This window comes from Salvelinus fontinalis, chromosome 12 (assembly GCF_029448725.1).
Source record: "Salvelinus fontinalis isolate EN_2023a chromosome 12, ASM2944872v1, whole genome shotgun sequence".
Taxonomy (NCBI): domain Eukaryota; kingdom Metazoa; phylum Chordata; class Actinopteri; order Salmoniformes; family Salmonidae; genus Salvelinus; species Salvelinus fontinalis.
In genome coordinates this window covers 19643379-19667026 of record NC_074676.1, presented here as the reverse complement: position 1 = coordinate 19667026, position 23648 = coordinate 19643379, and the positions used below count along the sequence as shown (strand labels likewise).

The 23648-nt window shown below is 42.4% G+C and overlaps 1 protein-coding gene across 7 annotated transcripts in view; it reads left to right on the top strand.

The window, feature by feature from the left end:
* LOC129866926 (ras association domain-containing protein 8-like) overlaps positions 1–23648 on the top strand; it is a 55674-nt gene that overhangs the window by 17558 nt on the left and 14468 nt on the right. For 2 of the 7 annotated variants that reach the window (XM_055939966.1, XM_055939967.1), the window contains one exon: positions 22185–22242. The exons of the other annotated variants lie outside the window; for them this stretch is intronic. The gene's annotated coding sequence lies outside the window, so the exon portion shown is untranslated. The remainder of the gene's footprint in view (positions 1–22184; positions 22243–23648) is intronic. 7 annotated transcript variants of the gene reach the window in all.

Sequence of the window (23648 nt, the reverse complement as noted above, 5' to 3'; positions counted from 1 at the left end):
TCACTAACCTTCTCAAAACTTCATCAGATGACAGTCCTACAACATCATATTACACAATACATATATTGTTTGTTCGGAAATGCGCATATTTAGCGGCACAAATCGTGGTTATACAATGAGAATAGTAGCCAAGCTGCAAAGAAAATGTCGGGAGAAATCTTGGGAGAGGCACCTAATCTAATCAATAACTAATCATAAACTTGACTAAAAAATACAGGTTGGACAGCAAATGAAAGATACATTAGTTCTTAATGCAACCGCTGTGTTAGATTTTTAAAATTAACGTTACTACGACATACAGCGTGCGTTAAAGCCAGACCGCACCGAAATTAATGGCGGAATAGTAGGTCAAAATTTTTCAACAGAACAACGAATTAACATCATAAATAGTTCTTACTTTTTGATGAGCTTCCATCAGAATCTTGGGCAAGTTGTCCTTTGTCCAGAATAATCGTTGCTCCGGCTGTAGAATGTAGTCTTCAGCTTAGGAATTAGCAGCAAACATTAGCTATGAGGCCCAGACGTGTCCAACTCTTCATTACGCAGCACAAAGAAAATTCCGAAAATCGCAATATACTGATATAAAATGATATAACTCGATTTAAAATAACTACATTATGACGTTTTTAACACCGATATCGAATAAAATCAGAGCCGGATATATCTAAGGCCTATAACGAGAGCTTTCCAGAATGCCATCCTGAGGTCTGTCTCGCGTCATGGCGAACGTTGAAAAGAGTGCACCCCACGTACCAAGACCCTTTATATGGCCTCAGATCTGCCTAGCAACTCCATTCCAATTCTCACTGCTTGCTGACATCTAGGGGAAGGCGTATGCAGTGCATGTCGACCAATAGAATACATGCAAATTAATAAACTGACCCTGGAACAGAGTGCCGATTTCAGATTTCTCACTTCCTAACAGGAAGTTTGCTCCAAATTGAGTTCTGTTTCACTCACAGATATAATTCAAACGGTTTTAGAAACTAGAGAGTGTTTTCTATCCAATAGTAATAATAATATGCATATTGTACGAGCAAGAATTGAGTATGAGGCAGTTTAATTTGGGAACGAATTTTTACAAAGTGAAAACAGCGCCCCCATATTGACAAGAAGTTAACTGACTTGCCTAGTTAAATAAAGGTTGAAAAAAATCGACAGATTCACAAGGAATACATTGCATAGTAGGGAGAAGCAATACTCCAAGCTTCAGCTTCAAACTACTTGTCCAACATAGAGAACTGATACTGTATGTTGGATTGGCATAGGGTGTGGGGTGTCCATGTGTGGCATGTCTTACTCATTGGTGGGAATAAGTTTGATCCAAATCAGATGCTGGGTATTATATTTACTATATATCATGAATCCTATAAATAAAAAGGGGCAATTTGGGTGCAATCAATTTCACAAAAATCGAATTATATTTCAACAAAATAATGTTTCAGGAATGCTAATCATATCTGTTAATTACTCCAGAAACGATTTCAGAACAATCTGAGATGGTGGGTGTCGAAATCCTCTTTCTTGTGTGTGTGTGTGTGTGTGTGTGTGTGTGTGTGTGTGTGTGTGTGTGTGTGTGTGTGTGTGTGTGTGTGTGTGTGTGTGTGTGTGTGTGTGTGTGTGTGTGTGTGTGTGTGTGTGTGTGTGTGTGTGTGAGAAGGCATGATAAAGCCATGGGTGTCTCTTCCACACCCTGCACATCACCAAGCTCTTTTTACCCTCACAGATTAAAGATCGATTAATGGAGGGCTACACATGCTAAAACATAACTCATTATCCTAGCCTATGTGTGTGTGTGTTTAGAGATAGCGTCTTATTATGAGTCTGTAGTCTTTGTCTTGTCCTGTGGATCGATTAGGGAGCCAGAGAGAAAAAGGGAGGTGATTTTATTTCCTTCAGGCTTACCCTGAGACAAGCATTTCGCTACATCCGCAATAACATCTGCTAAATATGTGTATGCGACTAATAAAATTGATTTGATTTGAGTAAACAGCCATTCTTCATGTGTTATCTGTGTGTACATGTGTGTTTAAACTACCAACGGGACATTAAAAACTGTATTATCTTACAGGCTGACTACACCACTTGCGTCGCGTGCGTGAGCGTTGCAAAATAAATGTAGAAATCTATATTATTCAATTATTGCACCCACACTGCTCGCGTGCACCAACGAGCGTCTGCGTTGCCAAGGGCTAAAATAGGAGTCAGTTCTATTAGTGATGCAGATCGCGCTGCAAGTCCTGCCTCTTTTATCTCCTCATTGGTTTATAGAAGCAGGTACCCACGTGCCATCTCCTCATTGGTTATACCCACGTGGGTGACTGAAAGACGAACAAGGTCAGTTGCGGTAATGCACCTAATTTATGAAAGTTGCCAATTGCAATATATAGTCAAGAGAAGAAAAAGCCTGGAAGGAGGAGATGACTAGAAATGATTCAGTTGACCGTTTTATATGTGGCTTAATTGGCGGAGTAGAGGACATTGTGCATTTCAGATAAAACAGCAACTCAATGTTTATATCCCAGGACAAATTAGCTAGCAACAGCAAGCTAGCTAAATAGAACAAATTAGCTATCAAGTGCAAGCTAGCTTGCTGAATTGCCATAAATGTTTAATGCTTTTCGACCTGTCCCCAAATTAATATAATTGGTTCAGAGTTTGTTTTGACATTTTAACCTGCGTGTCGTGATCACGTTTGGTGTTGGGGCTGAACGACGACATGAAGAACATACAGCTGGCGGGTTTTACACTGTATTGGCAGGATAGAACAGCAGCCTCTGGTAAGACAAGGGGTGGTGATGTATATTTGTAAACAACAGCTGGTGCACGATATCTGTCTCAAGGTTTTGCTCGCCTAAGGTAGAGTATCTCATGATAAGCTGTAGACCACACTATCTACCAAGAGAATTGTCATGTATTTTTTGTAGCTGTCTACATACCACCACAGACCGATGTTGGCACTAAGACCGCACTCAATGAGCTGTATACCGCCATAAGCAAACAGGAAAACACTCATCCAGAGGCAGCGCTCCTAGTGGCTGAGGACTTTAATGCAGGGAAACTTAAATACATTTTACCAAATCTCTACCAGCATGTTAAATGTGCAACCATCTCTGGATGGCATTGAGGAGTACACCACATCAGTCACTGGCTTCATTAATAAGTGCATCGATGACGTCGTCCCCACAGTGACCGTACGTACATACCTCAACTGGAAGCCATGGATTACAGGCAACATCCACACTGAGCTAAAGGGTAGAGCTGCCGATTTCAAGGAGCTGGACTCTAACCCAGAAGCTTATAAGAAATCCCGCTCTGCTCTCAGACGAACCATCAAACAAGCAAAGCGTCAATACAGGACTAAGATCGAATCGTACTACACCGGCTCCGACGCTCGTTGGATGTGGCAGGGCTTGCAAACTATTACAGACTACAAATGGAAGCACAGGCGAGAGCTGCCCAGTGACACAAGCCTACCAGATGAGTTAAATTACTTTTATGCTCGCTTCGAGGCAAGTAACACTGAAACATGCATGAGAGCATCAGCTGTTCCGGACGACTGTGTGATCACGCTCTCCGCAGTCGATGTAAGACCTTTAAACAGGTCAACATTCACAAGACCACAGGGCCAGGTTGATTACCAGGATGTGTACTGCGAGCATGCGCTGACCAACTGGCAAGTGTCTTCACTGACATTTTCAACCTCTCCCTGTCTGAGTCTGTAATAGCAACATGTTTCAAGCAGACCCTGTGCCCAAGAACACTAAGGGTAACCTGCCTAAATGACTACTGACCCGTAGCACTCACGTCTGCAGAAATGAAGTGCTTTGAAAGGCTGGTTATGGCTCACATCAACACCATTTTCCCAGAAACCCTAGACCCACTCCAATTTGCATACCGCCCTAACAGATGCCCAGATGATGCAATCTCTATTGCACCCCACACTGCCCTTTCCCACCTGGACAAGGAACACCTATGTGAGAATGCTATTCATTGACTACTGCTCAGTGTTCAACACCACAGTGCCCTCACAGCTCATCACTAAGCTAAGGACCCTGGGAGTCAACACCTCCCTCTGCAACTGGATCCTGGACTTCCTGACGGGCCGCGCCCAGGTGGTAAGGGTAGGTAACAACATATCCGCCACGCTGATCCTCGACACAGGGGCCCCTCAGGGGTGCGTGCTCAGTCCCCTCCTGTGCTCCCTGTTCACTCATGACTGCATGGCCAGGCACAACTCCAACACCATCATTAAGTTTGTTGATGACACAACAGTGGTAGGCCTGATCACCGTCAACGGAGAGACAGCATATAGGGAGGAGGTCAGAGACCAGGCCGTGTTGTGCAAGGACAACAACCTCTCCCTCAATGTGCTCAACGTGATCAAGACAAAGGAGATGATTGTGGACTACAGGAAAAGGAGCACAGAGCACGCCCCCATTCTCATCGACGGGGCTGTATTGGAGCAGTTGAGAGCAAACAAACTAACATGGTCCAAGCACACCAAGGCAGGAGTGAAGAGGGCACGACTAAACCTAAGGAGACTGAAAAGATTTGAAATGGCTCCTCAGATCCTCAAAAGGTTATACACCATCGAGAACATCCTGACTGGTTGCATCACTGCCTGGTATGGCAACTGCTCGGCCTCCGACCGCAAGTCACTACAGAGGGTAGTGCGTACAGCCCAGTACATCACTGGGGCCAAGCTTCCTGCCATCCAGGACCTCTATACCAGGCGGTGTCAGAGGATGGCCCTAAAAATTGTCAGATTCCAGCCACCCTAGTCATAGACTGTTTTTCCTGCTGCCGCACGGCAAGCGGTGCCCGAGCGCCAAGTCTAGGTCCAAAAGGCTTCTTAACAGCTTCTACCCCATAAGCCATAAGACTCCTAAACAGCTAATCAAAGGGCTACCCAGACCCCTCTTTTACACTGCTGCTACTCTCTGTTTACTATCTATGCATAGTCACTTTAACTCCACCTACATGTACATATTACCCCAATTACCTCTACTAACCGGTGCCCCCGTTTACCAATTTTGAGAATGACCACACTATTTATTTTCATCATGAGTCAAATCTTTTGGTTTTCTACCCAAACTTGCACTTCTGGGTAAAATGTCTTAAAGCATTGTTTGTTAAGGGCTTGTAAATAAGCATTTCACTGTAAGGTCTACACCTGTTGTATTCGGCGCATGTGACAAATAACATTTGATTGGATTTGTTTATGTATGTTGGTTTCTCAGAGTGTGTGACTGTGCCAGTATGTGAGTCTGTCTGTCTGTCAGTGTGTCTGTCTGTCAGTGTGTGTGAGATGGTGTCAGTGGTAATAGATGGTTGTGGAGGGAGAGACATGTGTCACGGACGACGTTCGGCGATCGACGTCACCGGCTTTCTAGCCATCGCCGCTCCATTTTTCATATATCCATTTGTCTTGTCTTGTTTCCATACACACCTGGTTTTTATTTCCCCAATCAATCTACTTGTATTTAACCCTCTGTTTCCCATCATGTGTTGTGTGTAATTGTTTCATGTTACTGTGGTGTCTTATTACCCGCTTCACTTTTGTTATGTTCCGTGTTTTTTGAGCGCATTTGAGTTATGTATTGCTCTCGTTTTGGAACTAAAATAAAAGTGCGCCTGTTAACATCACGCTACTCTCCTGCACCTGACTTCGCCTCTTATACACCCGATGACAACGTGATTGTGTTTAAATACAGGAGCCTCACACTTGTTATCCTCTTAAAATTGGCTATGTGTGTGTTTGTGGTGTGTTTGTGGTGTGTGTGTTTTCTAAAATGAAGCACATCATCCAGCTGTCTCCTCAGTCAGTGACATCATCTCTAAGTTCCCCTCTTATCTTAGCCTGGTTGTTTAGTTCTCGTCTGCACGCACGCACGCAGGCACGCACACACACACACACACACACACACACACACACACACACACACACACACACACACACACACACACACACACACACACACACACACACACACACACACACACACACACACACACACACACACACACACACACACACACACACACACAGGATTAATCCTGCAGTATGGTTAATTTCCCATTACATTGGGCTGGGTGTGCGTTGCATGGAGAGAATGGAGCATCCTCTGAGGGATGGCTGAGATGTTATTTTTAATGGCCTTTTATTACATCAGTATACATCAATGGAGAAGCATGACCTCTTTTCTCTGCCTCTGTTATGAATTGTGTGTGTGTGTGTCTAGCTGGAATGTAATGCAATCTTGGTGAGTGCAGTCAGTTCCCTCTAACTCATGATGTGGGTGTATATAGTGACTGTCCTCAGGCTGTGAAGTGGTTCTGCCTGTCACGACGAGACCTAGGCTACCTACTGAAAGTGGACTCAACTCAAGGCAACAGTATAGGAATGTTTGCATGATGGAAAGTATTGCTTGTTTCTTATGTAATTTAGTGAGTGAGTGAGTGAGTGAGTGACTTGTGCTTGGCTCAGGAAGGAGAGCGCACTGCGGTGATAAAAAATTGATCCAGTGAAGCTCTCCTCACATGCACTCTTCTGCCTCATTCACTCACTCACTCACTCACTCACTCACTCACTCACTCACTCACTCACTCAATATCTCTTCTTTCTCTTTCTCTTATGCTCTATGAACAGTTTGACTTTCATATGTTACCTCATCAGTCCTTTCAATAAGCCATGTTTACATTGCTTTGTAAACGTGGCCCTAACTGCCTAGCAGGAACCAATAGCTTTCAGTCTGTTTGTGTTTCTGGAGGGAAATGTTTAATACCAATTGCTGCAAGTTTGCATTCAGTCATCCAGTTAGAGAGAAGTTCTAATGGAAAGTCCCGGACAGTTAGGCTGTGGTCATTTAGTCCGGCAGTGAAAGAGCAAGAACTTGGTGCCCCAGTAGCAACAAACTCCCTCACTGTCAGACTACAACCTGATAACACACACACCTCAGGATTTGTTGCTACTGACAACAGTCTACCTGGGTGAAGGTGGTGTGCTTTTCCACTGCACTCTCAGCTTCACCGCTGGCCCTGTCTGTTTCTAACTGCTTCACCTCTTTCACCCTGACCTGAAGACAAGTGTGTGTGTGTGTGTGTGTGTGTGTGTGTGTGTGTGTGTGTGTGTGTGTGTGTGTGTGTGTGTGTGTGTGTGTGTGTGTGTGTGTGTGTGTGTGTGTGTGTGTGTGTGTGTGTGTGTGTGTGTGTGTGTGTGTGTGTGTGTTTTTTTTTTTCTGGCAGTGTCCTTGGCAGTGTTGCCAAGCTTCCGGACACCTGTGGATGTAGAGACCACGGGCTGTGTGTGTGATCACACTGCAAAATGTGAAATCTAAGCAAGCCTAAATATCTTATATTGAGTGATAATTCACTTATAATTAGTATTTGTTTTCTTTCCAAGCTAAGTGATCTAACATTATTGGCAGATCATTTTGCTTATTTTAACCTAAAAAAGGCTTAAAGATATTTGTCCTTAATATGTTAAAATCAGATAAATTAATATTTGCCAATGACGTTAGATAATTTAACTTGGTAAGAAAAATATATATATTTGAAGTGAAATATCATTCAATATAAAATATTTAGGCTTGCTTAGATTTCCCTTTTTGCAGTGTGTGGTGCGTCTAGTGAGTGATATTTATCTTGACGCAGCTTTGTCTCCTCAGCGCTGTCTTGCTACCGTGGCAACGCAAACATCCCACAATCCCCTGGGAGAGTCTTGTGACGCCAGGCGGAGACATGGCGATGGGGTGTTGTATTTGAGGAGCCGTATTGACTCACAGCATCTTACAAGACCGTAAATAAAGATGTAGTCTTTGCCAGCGGAGGGTCTGAACACACACACACACACACACACACACACACACACACACACACACACACACACACACACACACACACACACACACACACACACACACACACACACACACACACACACACACACACACACACACACATAAACACACACACATAAACACACACACACACACACACACACACACACACACACACACACACACACACACACACACACAGGCCTGAGAAAGGGGGTTTAGGTGCCAAGCATAAGGCAAGCTGTGAAGGTACTAAATCTATGATTTTAAAGGAGTATAGGCAGAAACTTGTCATTATTGTAAAAAATGATTTGTATTATTATTAACCCATCCACCCCCCCTGTTCGGAGGACACATCTTTTTTGTTTTTTTACAGCTTTTTTTACATACATTTTACATATACATTTTACATACACATTTTGCACACACATTTTACAGACAGCAATCACATAACAATAATACATGACTAAACACAAGCACCTTAGTCCCACCCCTCAGCCACTCTTATCACATCCCATCTATCCCCGTAGACCATCCTCATTTGGTTTCCATGTGCCATATATTTTTAAATTGTGCTGTCATGTTTTACATACATTTTGAAACTTTCAAATCGTTTAGTATCCACAGGTTTTGAGCCAAGGATGAAAACCTTTCCTACAAGTATTATTCTATAATTTATTGACTGACTGTGGCTGTCCAAATCGCCCAACATTGCTATTTGTAAGGTTCATTTTAAGTGAAACTTGCCTCTAAGTAGAGTTGAAGACGTTGCCTTTTTTTTTTTTTTTTTTTTTTTTTTAGCCTTTATGTAAACATGGAGTCACCATTGAGACCAGGGTCTCTTTCACAAGGGATATACAAATCATAAGACAAAATCTAAATTATTGACGGTCCCAAACTAGCCCCAGACATAGGCCATCCAATGTCAAACCAATTTTCCCATGGTTGCGCACCAGACGGCTGAAGCTAATTGGCGAAAGCAATTAGCTAGCACTAGCTAGCCTAGGTAACTTCAAGACCTGGTTAACTGTTTAGGTTATCTAGAAGGGTGAGTGAGTGTAACTGGGTCGTTCCACGAAAAGAGTGCCTTTGATATTTTAAGTCTGTTATATTAAATGAAACACCCTTTAATGTAGACCACATGGAGAATTCAATTTTATGACTAAAGGCTTGCTAAAGTGCCAAAATTCTGCATTTTGACATGTCCCTCCATCAACCCTGTGTCACTTCAATGAAGAGTTCAACCCACTTAACCATTTCTCCAAGTTTTCACCATCATAGTAAAGTCCTAGTTATTTTGTTGCTTTTTAAAGTCATTTCTGAAGATTATTATTTATGTAATGTGTTTAGTGATTCATTTACGTCTGTCCATCATTTTAACATGAACTGAACTCTCGTTTTAATATGGTGAAACTATTCCATTTTAAATATTTTTTTTTCAGAATAAACACGGAACATCTAATAGATCATAGTGTAAAAGCAGGTGAGCTGGTTCTCCTCTGGTTCTCCTCTTTTTGGTGTAAAACTGAGCGGATCGAGTCTGTTACCCGTAGATAGAAATGCTAGAACTGTTTTAGCAATTTCTTTTTTTTGTGAAGCTTACATTCAATTGCCACTCCTTGTTGCACAGAACAAGCGTCCATTCCCCCTGTCACGAGGGAATTTAAGGCTGATTTAAGAAGAAACCATCAACCCTGTTACGGTCAACCCTGTTTCTTTATTTGGCATTACTATAGTAATATTTTTATTTAATCTCTTGAGATAGGAAAAGTCTTTTTTTATGAAGTTGAACATGTGCTCTTTATGTCAATGTTAAAATGAGGTGAAATCAATGGTTTTTGGATCAAGTTACACTTCTCAAAAGGTACCAAATTGGTGAAATGACCCAACTGTGTACTGTTTTGGCAAAGTGAATGTACAAATACTTACCACGTGCGAATACACACACAAGAGACAACCACATTAAAAAAAACCCCATCCCACTCCCAAGACAACTCTCGTTTGGCTTCAGTCATGGCCGCTGCATTTCTTAATGACCAAGCTGAAAAAGAAAGAAAAAAGGCCAAATCAGAAAGTTCAGCCCCCCTTTAAACCGGGATTTATTATCTGTGAACATCATAGAAGTAGGTCAAAGTTGCCTCCAAGAACAGGTAACACATCTAAAATCCGCGGATGGCATTTCTCTGAAACAAAAAAATAGATATGTGTGTGACCTGCTGCTGCTGACTATCAGGCAGTGAGGCAGGCTGTTGCTGAGTGAGTGGTGGGAGGGCTGGAGGTGTGTGTGTTGAGAGAGCACTGCAGCATATAGCTTAGTCCACTAATGGCTGAGTCACGTCACATCATGACAACTTTTTACCAGTTGTAGGTAGGCTATTTCACACAAGTGGACATTTTAAATGAAAGTTATGGAACAGAAGTTATGGAATTCCCTCGCAGGCTTCTGTTATGGGAAAAAGTCCTCAATGAAACTAACATTAAATGTGGAGAATTATAAATTTGCATCTTTTGGCCAACAAGTAGCCTATTCATTTATACAGTACCAGTCAAAAGTTTGGACACGTCCACTCATTCAAGTATTTTTCTTTATTTTTTACTATTTTCTACATTGTATAATAATAGTGAAAACATAAAAATGATGAAATAACACATTTGGAATCATGTAGTAACCTAAAAAGTGTTAAACAATTGTTTACTAAGAATGTAAACAATACATTCTTCAAAGTAGCCACCCTTTGCCTTGATGACAGCGTTGCACACTCTTGGCATTCTCTCAACCAACAGTCTTGAAGGAGTTCCCACATATGTTGAGCACTTGTTGACTGCTTTTCCTTCACTCTGCGGTCCAACTCATCCCAAACCATCTCAATTGGGTTGAGGTCGGGTGATTGTGGAGGCCAGGTCATCTGATGCAGCACTCCACCACTCTCCTTCTTGGTCAAATAGTCCTTACACAGCCTGGAGGTGTGTTTTGGGTCATTGTCCTGTTGAAAACAAATGATAGTCCCACTAAGCGCAAACCAGATGGGATGGCGTATCACTACAGAATGCTGTGGTAACCATGCTAGTTAACTGTGCCTTGAAATTTTAAATAAATCACTGACTGTGTCACCAGCAAAGCACCCCCACACCATCACACCTCCTCCTCAATGCTTCACGGTGGGAACCACACATGAACTCATTTAATCATAGCAGTCAAATGAGTTAAATCGGCAGTCATTGATGTCTTGCAACATATTCAAATAAGTTTATTATGTCATAGTTCGCAACCAAATTTTGCTTCTAATGTCATTACAGATCACGTCAATCTTCCTTCTTAATTGGCTCGATAACGTTATGGAAAGGGGTTTATTGTATAAATGTGGCAACTCTCTTGCTGTGGAAAAAAATGTTGAGCTAGTTTTCAGGCCTTTTGGGTGGGTTTGGAGTGTTTATTGGGCTGGAAAGGTTAAATAGACCTGGAAACCCTGGACAGATGTAACGGCGAGAATCTGTCAAGGATCACGTAGAATTATGTGATTATAAACAGCAGTAGTTCCTGGTTTGGGGATTTTCGTTATTGATTATTTGGACAAATCAGGATTTGGTGAAGGCGGTGCTTAACATGGTGCAGTGATTTTCAATCCCGTCAAACCGGATGATAAGCGGTTTCCACTAGATTCCACAGACACAGAGTAAAAATTGGCTATATCTCCACCCTGCTCTGTTGACTGTGGACTGGTTGTACCACCATAGACACTTTAGCTTTGAAATATTGAAAAGTGCCTAAACTGTGTGTGTGGAAATTAACTTTGTAAATGTATCCCAGGCATAAACAAAAAAAAGCTTAACCCCTCCCCCATACCTCCCTCCTGGTTCGCAGGGGGTAGAGATATCTTCCCTAGAATAAATCAATCTCAACAGCCTGGCCAGTGTCAACTATGGATCCCTGACTGTGTGTGTGAACCAAACTGCAGGGTTATCTGACTGTGTGCACATACGCATGTCTGTGTGTGTCTGTGTCTGTGTGTGTTAAGAGGGGTGAAAGTGAGGTTTCTGGGGCTGGGACAGAGCGAGGCAGATGTACAACCCTGTTCCATTGAGGTGTCTGGGATACGAGGAGTTCCACCATAAATCTACATCCTCCCCTCCATCCATTCACCCCTCCACTTGGAGAGCGATAATCGTTACTTGTCCCCCAGTTTAATGAGAGAGAGATTTGTGGCTGACACGTCCGCATCATTCTATAAATCTGTCCTAATGAGTGGCCTTAGTGTCACGCCCTGACCTTAGAGATACTTTTTTATTCTCTATTTGGTTAGGTCAGGGTGTGACTTGGGTGGGCAAATCTATGTTTCTATTTCTTTGTTGGCCTAGTATGGTTCCCAATCAGAGGCAGCTGTGTATCGTTGTCTCTGATTGGGGATCATACTTAGGCAGCCCTTTTTCCCACCTTAGAGCGTGGGATATTGATTTTGTTAGTTACTGTGTAGCCTGCAGAACGTTACTTTCGTTTATATTTTGCTGTTTTTTGGTGTTCATCTAATAAAGTAAGATGTACGCTTACCACGCTGCACCTTGGTCTCCTCATTCCATCAACGGACGTGACACTTAGCCCTTCTTAGCCCTACACCCACCTATAGATCCCCACGGCATGACCCACACTCATGTCAATAATACCTTCATAGCATCCATAAACATCCACGTACTCGGCTCCCCTCACACCAAACCCCTTCTGCCCCTAAACCCATACCTTTCTCCCCCCGTGACCTTACATCTGTCCTGAACGCATGCTTTCACAACACACATTCCTCAGGGTGTAGGAATCCTGTTTCAAGTACAGACCTCACCTGAATGTCCACACACACACACACACACACACACACACACACACACACACACACACACACACACACACACACACACACACACACACACACACACACACACACACACACACACACATTCCCGTGTTGTGTGAGCTCCTATCCCACTCTCCCAGGGCCATTATTAGATGTGCGTGTTAGGAGGTTTGCATATCCCTGAATTTAACCATGGAGCCACATGTTAATCTATATTACCTGTTTATTACCTAATCTGTGTATTACTTTGATAAATGTTTCACTAGTGTTTAGGAGATTAAATGAAGGAGAAGAAATGGATCCGTAGGAAACTAAGACGTGTTTAGTGTCATGGGATAGAGCTTGCTGTTGGTTGACTACAGTATCCATTGCATGACCCCAGGCTAGGAACTTTGAAAGATATTTCCCTCGTGTTAGGGAGAAGAAATGGAACTAGGTCCTCATAGAAACTAAGCTGAGTTCAGTTTAATTGAAACCAGTGTTGAATTGCTGTTGGGCAAATCGGACCAAATCTGTAACAATCATAGACGTCTCTGTTTCATAAGTTTGTACATCAGAGTAGAGTACAGTAGAGTTCAGTACAATACAGTAGTACATTAAGGTATAGTTCATTACAGTACAGTAGAATACAGTACAGTAAATTATACTCTACTCTAGTGTGCTTTACTAAACTGTACTAAACCGTACTCTACTCTACAGTACAGTACTGTATTGTACTGACCTTTTCTTTATTTTCTTGTACTGTACTCTGCTGTCCAAACTTGTGAAACAGATGTCTATGATTGGTTCAGATTTGTACTGACCAAATTTCAACTACTTTTCAACGTCCTTGGATGTCTAATGTTGGTCGGTGCTCAGTGAATGGGAGGACTGGTTACAGTAAATGGAAAGAGAGGGGGTTCATGAGTAGGTGTCAGCAAGGTGACGTTAACTGGAGAGAGAAGAGGGGGGGTTGTCCAGACTGGTTTCATACTCTTGCTTGACCAGCTATGAGCTGACAGTGTGCCAGTGGAAGGGAGGACAGTAGCATGTGACCCAACTGTGGTTAGTGTCTGACTATTATGAATTCCTATTGTAGCCAATTCAGTTCCGATTTGGGAACAGAACGGCACGTTTTAATCACTTAATAAATCATAAACCAAATTGCAATCAGCAAAAACACTATAACTAATTGGTAGGTCTACCTTTACTTGTTACTTCTGTGAACTTTCATTATCCTCCCTCCTCATGAGAGAGAGAAATGTGAAAATATCTTAAAGAAAGACAAGACACTTGGTAATATTTCTTAAACTTACAGATGGTAAATAATTTCCGCAAAACTAAATATAAATGTTGATATTATTTGGCACGGTCTTTTGATGTATTTCTAGTATCTTTCAGGGATTTTTCTGGTAGATGTTGTCTTAGACCCCTGTTCTGTCTGTTCTACCAGAAATCAAAGCCTTTGCTTATTCTTAATTTTTAGGATAGAAAATGGTTGACAAAATGTATATATTCATTAATTTCACAAACATCTACTCTTATCTATCAATTGACACCAAATTGTATATTCTCCTATGAACTTCACATGCTAGCGCTCATGGGGCTTTTTACACGGAAATGCCCTATTGTTAACATTGCAAGGCCCCAGCCAGGTTGGGTGACTTGGGAGGTAACCTAACTGGGTGGAATGCAGAACAGAGCTCATCTGTTAAAACATTCATCTAGCCGACAACTCCATGTTTTGGAGTCATATATTATTACTGTCTGTCCAGCCCTGTTAAAGAATAAACACCTGCATTAGTCTGGACTGGATCCCAAAGTCTCTCCCATTTGTTGTTTGGTTTTAGGCTATAGACAACTTTTAACTTAGTGTTTGGGATTTAACATTGTAACACTTTAAATGGGTATCATTTGGAACATTTTGGAGCATACTGCTGGAACATTAAATCCCCAAAAGGAAAAGAAAAAATGGATTTAATTATTGATGTAAGCAAACATGGAAAGAGCCTTAAATTACTAATGAGACCAGCCCATTGGTACTGGTGGCCGAGACACACACGCACACACACACACACACACACACACACACACACACACACACACACACACACACACACACACACACACACACACACACACACACACACACACACACACACACACACACACACACACACACACACACACACACACACACACAGATGAGACTAGAACAGGGCCTATGTGTAACAGTATAACTTTAAACCGTCCCCTCGCCCCGACACGGGCGCGAACCAGGGACCCTCTGCACACATCAACAACAGTCACCCACGAAGCGTCGTTACCCATCGCTCCACAAAAGCCGCGGCCCTTGCAGAGCAAGGGGCAACACTACTTCTAGGTTTCAGAGCAAGTGACGTAACTGATTGAAACGCTAGTAGCACGTACCCGCTAACTAGCTAGCCATTTCACATCCGTTACACTCACCCCCCTTTCAACCTCCTCCTGTTCCACAGCAACCAGTGATCCGGGTCAACAGCATCAATGTAACAGTATAACTTTAGACCGTCCCCTCGCCCGACACGGGCGCAAACCAGGGACCTTCTGCACACATCAACAACAGTCACCCACGAAGCGTCGTTACCCATCGCTCCACAAAAGCCGCGGCCCTTGCAGAGCAAGGGGCAACACTACTTCTAGGTCTCAGAGCAAGTGACGTAACTGATTGAAACGCTATTAGCGCGTACCCGCTAACTAGCTAGCCATTTCACATCCGTTACATATGAATATAGCTGTCATCAGTGCAATTTAAGGATACCATTTTTTTTTTATCCTTAAGGTAGGAATAAAGAACTCTCTGTTCTTAAGTCCTAGATTTTGGGCACAAACCTAGCATCAACATGATATGATCTAGGCCAGCGATCATCAAATAGATTCAGCAGCGAGACAATTGTTTCTTGAACGGATGTCAGGGGACTGGAACATAATTACAAATAATTTGTAGACTGCAAATTGACATGTAAGCAGCCCAAACAGATATAATATTTGACTAAAACATAATCATTTCAAACCTTGCTTACATTTGTATATGATCACATATATTATGCGTGGGAATACTTTGTAACAGATTTCCAAAATTACTTGGAGCTGATTTGCAGGTGTTTTTACAGTCTTTTATGTCAACAATAATTTTTGCTTAGAAAACTTTGGGGGCCAGTTGGGAAACTCTGATCTAGGCTAATTTCCTTCTCTTCTCTGTCTGACATTCTTTCTCTGCTCTCTTATTCCTTTTTTTTCAGTTATTCAAATTCAGCCACTTCAGAATGTGTTTCATCCTGTGTGTGTGTGTGTGTGTGTGTGTGTGTGTGTGTGTGTGTGTGTGTGTGTGTGTGTGTGTGTGTGTGTGTGTGTGTGTGTGTGTGTGTGTGTGTGTGTGTGTGTGTGTGTGTGTGTGTGTGTGTGTGTGTGTGTGTGTGTGTGTGTGTGTGATCTCCCTTCCAGGCCTGCGGTAGTGCTGAGTCAGGTAGAGAGTGTATAATTACACATATAGGTGCCCATCAGCAGTCTATGGCTGTAGCCTAGTAGCTCTGCTAACAATAAGGCCTCCTGTACTCTGTAGAGCTCAATAGCCACACCAGTCACTCCTCACTTTCTCCGTTTCTCATATGAGTGGAGGGGCTCTATAGGGCTGAGGCACGATAAGTAGCATTCTATTTTTCATCTTCATTTATTTACAAAAACGTTGCCTGCTGTATACTTTACAGTAGTGAATAAAGTGTTTATCCAGTTAGGTCAGTTGTGGATGAGGTAGGTCTGAGGAACTATGAGTAAGCCTCTATTGTTGTCTTTATTAGCCACTAAAACTGGGCCTGATACATAGTTCAGCTCTTCCCAAACTTTATTTCCTGCTGACGTCTGTCAAACTCCCACTTACCGCCCCACCAATTAAACAGAAGCAAATGGGTCGTTCCACCTCAAAAAGCACAAGAAAGAGGATTTCGACACCCACCATCTCAGATTGTTCTGAAATCATTTTTTTGTAGTTAGTAACAGATACGGTTAGCATTATAGAAATATAATTTGATCACTGAGAAATTAAGATACTTGATCGTACCCAAATTGGACATTTTAATTTATAGTATTCAGATGATATTCAATAAATATAGCACCAACATCTGGTATGGACCAAACTTCTTCCTGCCATTGAGTAAGACATGAGGAATCCCAAAGAAATGGTCAAAAGCCACAACAGCCCCCCCCCCCCCCCCCCCAACACCCCATGCCAATCCCACCCCAACAACCAAGTATCAGCTCTCTATGTTTTACAAGTATTATAAAGCTGTGGCTTGGAGTATTACTTCTCCATACTATGTCATGTATTTCCTGTGATGTTTTTTTCCCCTGTTCAGAGAAATTAATAATTGAAGTCTCTTACATTATTTACCATAAAGTAGTATCACTATATGCCGCTGTTCATGTTATACTGCCACACTCTTTTATCAATTTTTCTGGTATCTTGTGCCTATTAAATAGATCACACCATTCCCTTTGCAACTTTGTGCAGAAAACCAATAGATTTGGCTCATTATGAAAAAACATTGTGTCGTCATTGTCACATTTCAAGCCAGTCCTCCATGAAAGAAATTCAGTTTGTCCTAACCTAATGCTTAAACCCAACTTTCATTGAATAGTCCAATAAGTGGCCGATCTATGAGATGGCTATCCCTATGCAATTCTCAAATGAACACTTTTCCTAAAAGCCCAAAACTTTAAAGGAGAAATGAGCTAAGGACTAAAAAGTCGTTACAATCATAATAAAATTATGAATTGAATGGCAGTCTTATGTTTTTCAATAAAATTATCAAAAAACAGCTCTTTGTATTGTGATTAGTGATATTTACCAGAAAACACAGAGCAACCCAATACCATTACAATAGCAAAACACTATACAGTGTGTGTTTGGGAGTTTTACCATTGAAGACCCTTAAAGACCATAACATTGAAACCATTAGAACTGCTGTAGCCTAATTGTTTGGTTGTTCAGGAATGTTCTAGCAGTAACTAACACAGACCTTTTCTGAAGGGAATAAACCACACACAAAGGATCCGTTTCCTGGACACAAATCAAATCAAATTGTATTAGTCACATGTGCTGAATACAACAGTGAAATACTTACTTATGAGCCCCTAACCACCAATGCAGTTTAAAATAATACGGAGAAGAATAAGAAATAAAAGTAACAAGTAATTAAAGAGCAGCAGTAAAATAACAATAGTGAGACTATATACAGGGGGGTACCGGTACAGAGTCAATGTGCGGGGGCACCGGTTATTTGAGGTAATATGTACATGTAGGTAGAGTTATAAAATTGACTATGCATAGATGATAACAACAGAGAGTAGCAGCGGTGTAAAGGGGGGGTAGTGTGGGTAGTGATTTGATTAGATGTTATGGCTTGGGGGTAGAAGCTGTTTAGCAGCCTCTTGGACCTAGACTTGGCTCTCCGGTGCCGCTTGCCATGGGGCAGCAGAGGGAAAAGTCTATGACTAGGGTGGCTGGAGTCTTTGACAATTTTTAGGTCCAGGATGGCAGGAAGCTTGGCCCCAGTGATGTACTAGGCCATTCGCACTACCCTCTGTAGTGCCTTGCGGTCGGAGGCCGAGCTGTTGCCATACCAGGCAGTGATGCAACCAGTCAGGATGCAACCAGTCAGGATGCTCTCGGTGGTGCAGCTGTAGAATCTTTTGAGGATCTGAGGGCCCATGCCAAATCTTTTCAGTCTCCTGAGGGTGAATAGATTTTGTCGTGCCCTCTTCACGACTGTCTTGGTGTGCTTGGACCATGTTAGTTTGTTGGTGATGTGGACACCAAGGAACTTGAAGCTCTCAACCTGCTCCACTGCAGCCCGTTGATAAGAATGGGGGCGTGCTCGGTCCTCTTTTTCCTGTAGTCCACAATCATCTCCTTTGTCTTAATCACGTTGCACAATACGGTCAGGCGTCGTCGGTGATTAGGCCTATCAGCCAGGAAGCATAGGAACTGAGAAGTGGTCTGTGGTCACCACCTGCAGAATCACTCCTTTATTGGGGGTGTCTTGCTAATTGCCTATAATTTCCACCTTTTGTCTATTCCATTTGCACAATAGCATGTGAATTTTATTGACAATCAGTGTTGCTTCCTAAGTGGACAGTTTGATTTCACAGAAGTGTGATTGACTTGGAGTTACATTGTGTTGTTTAAGTGTTCCCTTTATTTTTTTGAGCAGTGTAGATGTAAACTCTCTAGGTAGATAGTGTTCCCTTTATCATGAGATACTCTACCTCAGATGAGCAAAACCTTGAGACTTCCTTAGATATCGTGCAGCAGCTGTTGTTTACAAAAATACATAGTCCACCTCCTGTTGTCTTGCCATACGCCGCTGTTCTATCCTGCCAGTACATAGTATAACTAGCCAGCTGTATGTTGATAGTCGTTCAGCCACAACTCTTTGAAGCATAAGATCTTCCGCGTAGGTCATCGATTTATTCTCAACAGATTGCAAGTTTGCTCGCAGAATGGAAGGAAGTGGGGGTTTATTCGATCGCCTACTAATTCTCAGAAGGCAGCCCGCCCTCTGGCCCCTTTTGCTCTGCCTCCTCTTCACGCAAATCACGGGGATCTGGGCCTGTTCCCGAGAAAGCAAAATATCGTTCGCATCGGGCTCGTCAGACTCGTTAAAGGAAAACAATTATTCTGCCAGTCCGTGGTGAGTAATCGCAGTCCTGATGTCCAGAAGTTATTTTCGGTCATGAGACGGTAGCGGCAACATTATTTACAAAATAAGTTTAAAAAATTCTTACAAACAACGCAAAGAAACGAACAAAAATACAATCGGTTGGGGACACATAAAACGTCAGCCTTCTTCTCCGGCTCCATTGTTGTGATTAAGTTTAAAAGAAGGAGAAACTGAATTACTTTCAAGGAGGACTGGCTTGAATTGTGAAGATGACAACACAATTTATTTTCATAATGAGCCAAATCTTTTGGTTTTCTACCCAAAGTTGCAAAGGAAATGCTGTGATCTATTTAATAAACACAATTGACCAGCAAAATGGATAAAAGAGTGTGGCGGTATGACAGGAACTACGGAATCTAGTGGCCACCTGCTACTTTCACAGTACTGTTTGGTAAATAATGCAAGTGAGAGAGATATTTTTCTGAACACGGGAATAAAACATTACTAGATTCACAGGAAATACATGACATAGTATGGAGAAGTGATATGTAACGATTGAAAAGGAATCAGCTGTGACCCACCAGTTGTCCCTGACCCACCATTTGGAAAACACTGGTCTAGTGAACATAACTGTTGAGTTAGTTAAATCAGCCAAAAACAGTGAATTTAGTCAGGCCAGTGAGTGGATGAGGTAGGGGTGAGTCATTAGTGTGAGCTAAACCTATATTCTTCTCTTGGTATGATTAAACCACACCATAACCTCTGATTGGGCATGACTATATAAATCGTTTTGCCCAGATGTGTGCTTTTTCTGTGGTTTAGAGTAGGAACCTGTCATCAAGTCACTGTCCCACTGACGGACTCTGACTGGTGATGATGAGAAGTCAACTTCTTTGTTAGTATTGCCATTCTTGGTAGCTAGTTGATGATCGTTGGGATTTCACCCAGACTGTGGTTTTCACATTGTGCTGTTCGGCTGCAGGACTGACACTCTGAATGTCTTGTGTGTCTGTCTCTGTCGGTCTGTCCGTTAGCCTTATTGTTTTTGGTGTTTATACTGTATGTTGCTACTGTTGGTTTATATGGATCCAACTGGGTGGTTACTCTGCATCTTTTAAACTGAATGAGATGTTGCTCAACAATGCCTGGCTGGCATATGCCTTGTCATTTCACAGAGCCGTAGAGACACAGGTGTCCACATTATTAACTAACCACTAAAACACTGTTGACAGGCTTTGAGAACACATATTTATTATAAAATGTGTTTTCATTCTTGCAGCAAATAAACCCACAAACCTGGAGGATATAAGGCTTCAGCAAGCCAATCAGTATAATGAGTTGATATTGATGTCTGTAGCAGTGAAGTGTTCTTCTATATGAGTGGCTGAAACCACTTATTACCACACTTTATGATGCCTCCTGCTAAATCATTAGCATCTGAATAGTGCTACCACAGACAGACAGACAGAGGGGATATTTTCAAAGAGGCTCTGCCGATCGGTCACATGTGTTTGGGATTTGTTCAGAGAAATATTTGCCAAATTAATGTGCTGTGAAATGCATTATTCATGAGTTGTTTCGGCGCTCCATTCGCCGGAAAACCAGGCAACCACTCAGTCTAATTAGCAAGCTGTGTCCAATCTGGACTCAGGGGTAGATGTAACATATTAAATGTAAATCCGGGATGTGCCAATTAGTATGATATGTTACATTTCGCATGGTGTGTATTCATTTTGGATGTCTGTCATATGTTACGTATTACAATTTATATGATATGTCACGAATTGCGATTCGTACAATATGTTACAAATGTGCAAAACATATGAAATGTTACCAATTCCAATTTGTTGCGAATAATGTTAGCTAGGTGGCTAACGCCAATATTAGCTAGGTAGGTAACATTAGCTAGGCTAGGGGTTAGGATTAGGGATAAAGATTAGGGTTAGGGTTAAAGTTAAGTTAGGAGTTGGTTACAGGGTTAAGGTTAAGGTGAGGGGAATGGTTAGCTAACGTGCTAAGTAGTTGCAAAGTAGCTAAAAAGTAGTAAGTAGTTGTAAAATTGCTAATTACCAAAAATTATAAAGTTGTCCGTGATGAGATTTGAATATGTAACCTTTGGGTTACTAGACATTTGCGTTATACCTCCACCCATCAACCTGACCAACCAACCAACCTACTTTCGTTATTTACTCAAATAACCTTCTGTCTTATGTAACCATACCAAATTTGAGTGTACCGAATGTACTTTTACTATGTTACGCCTAGTCTATGAGACCAGGCTGTCTAGAGAGGCCAGAGCAGCCTGGCCCCCTCTGTGTGAGAGAAAAAACGTCACACACACACACAGCTATACAGACTGTGAGACAGGAGAAAAAACCTGCCTCTACCTCCACACACAGGGACCTTTCTGCTTTTTTTGTTTTGCTAAGACCTAATAAACTAAACCTTTCGTTGAAGTTTTGTTGTTGTTCAAACCTCTTTATTACATTGTCACAGACTGTAAAGGTTAATCCGCTCGAGTCTGAGGTGTGGTCCTGTTTGAAAAGTTCTCCAGGAATTAAAGTCCTTTTTAGGCCAGCATGTGGAGGCTTGAGTTCACAGATCTTATTTCCTCCAGGGCCTGTGACCACTCCCTGATCTCTACTGCAGTCAGTCAGTCAGTCAGTCAGTGCAGCTCTGTAGGAGGACAAAGCTACTGCTAATCACTTCTGCATGTGAACACATATGCTTAGATATGGCCTACTGCAGGATGCAGTTTTGTGGGCTTTTTATGTCTGTGGTTAGAGTGTCAGAATGTGACAGCTTCTTGTCTTTCTCCTCCTCAGACATCCAAGGAAGTTAGAAACTGCTAGGCTGCTTGCTCTGGACTGTTGCTAAATAAAGGTACAAGAAGACTGCACACTCAGATCTACAGTACGCTCCCATGTGGTTTATTGAAACAACATTTTGTAATGTTTCTCGACTCTTGAGTCTTCTTTTATTTTTTGCTGAGCCTGAGCCTTGACCTCTAGCACCTGCTCCAAACCACTGGACGTGTGTGTCATCTTGTCTTCACTACATGCTCTGTAGTGGAGACATCCGGTGGTGCGGTTATGTTGTCAGAACCCTGCTGGATGCAGATGACGATGATTTGACCTAATTGGCTGTTTTATTAGTCTTATCTGTCTCACTTGTGGAGCTGCTCTGAACGATGGAGGGACAGAAGAAGAATAGAGGGAATGGATGTTAGAGGACAAAAGAAAGTTTAATCAACAGTTTTATTATAGCGTTATCGCTGTCCCACCTGGGGCAGAATGGTCATAAAACAGACGGCCTGACAAGACGGACAGAACCAACAAAGCCGGTAATGAGTGTCAAGCCAAACAAACAAAGCGAGAGTGAGGACAACATAAATATGTGGAGCCCATTGTGACAGACTATGTTGTTGTACATTACCGATAGGAGCAGCAATCAGTGTCTCTGGGGTGCAAAGCAAGAGGAACCCAGAGGAATACATGTGTGACCATTGTAACAATGAGTCTCCCCAAAGTGCAGATGGGACGAGGGTGGTTGGTGCCAGCTGTTTACTGTCTCTGTCTCTGCCCGGGGGTGAGAGTGGCACAGCAGGCAGAGCCGTGCCCGTCGCTAGGGCACTGCCTACTGTCCAGACCGCCAGAATGACATTCATTATCACACTGTTTACTTCAGGGAGCTGGGGGTGATACTTACACTGGTACTGGCTGTTGGTGTGTCAAGGACTGTGTGTGTTTGCCTGTGAGTGAGGACAAAAGGGAGAACAGAGATTTTGTTTTAATGTTTGTGTTTCATAGAGAAAGAGAACGTATTTGAAACTCTGTGTGTGTGTGCGTCATCTTTGAGGGTGTGTGTGCTGTACACTGGCCTTTGTTCCTCATTGTTCTCCTCTCTTCCATGTGACTACTCAGTGACAAGGGATACTCAATCTCTCTCTCTCTCGCTCTTTGATTGTACAATAATAGTTTTGAGCCTTGGCGTCAACAGTGCTTTCTCTCTGAGGGGCGGGGATAGATTTGAATTAGCATGTAGCACAGTTAGTGTGGGCACACATCCACCCATACCGCTCCTTGCTTTTCACTGCCTAAGGGGCAGGTGTTGGATCGGATTCATATCCTAAAGCACATGCGGAAAGTTTTCCCATATCCTTTATTCTAAGGTGTGTCTGACGTACAGTAAGTAGGTGTGTCTTTCTGAATGTGAATGTGTGTATGCGTGTTCCCCTCTATGAACAGCTGTGGAGTACATATGGAGGCCACTTCATGCTCTGCTTGTCT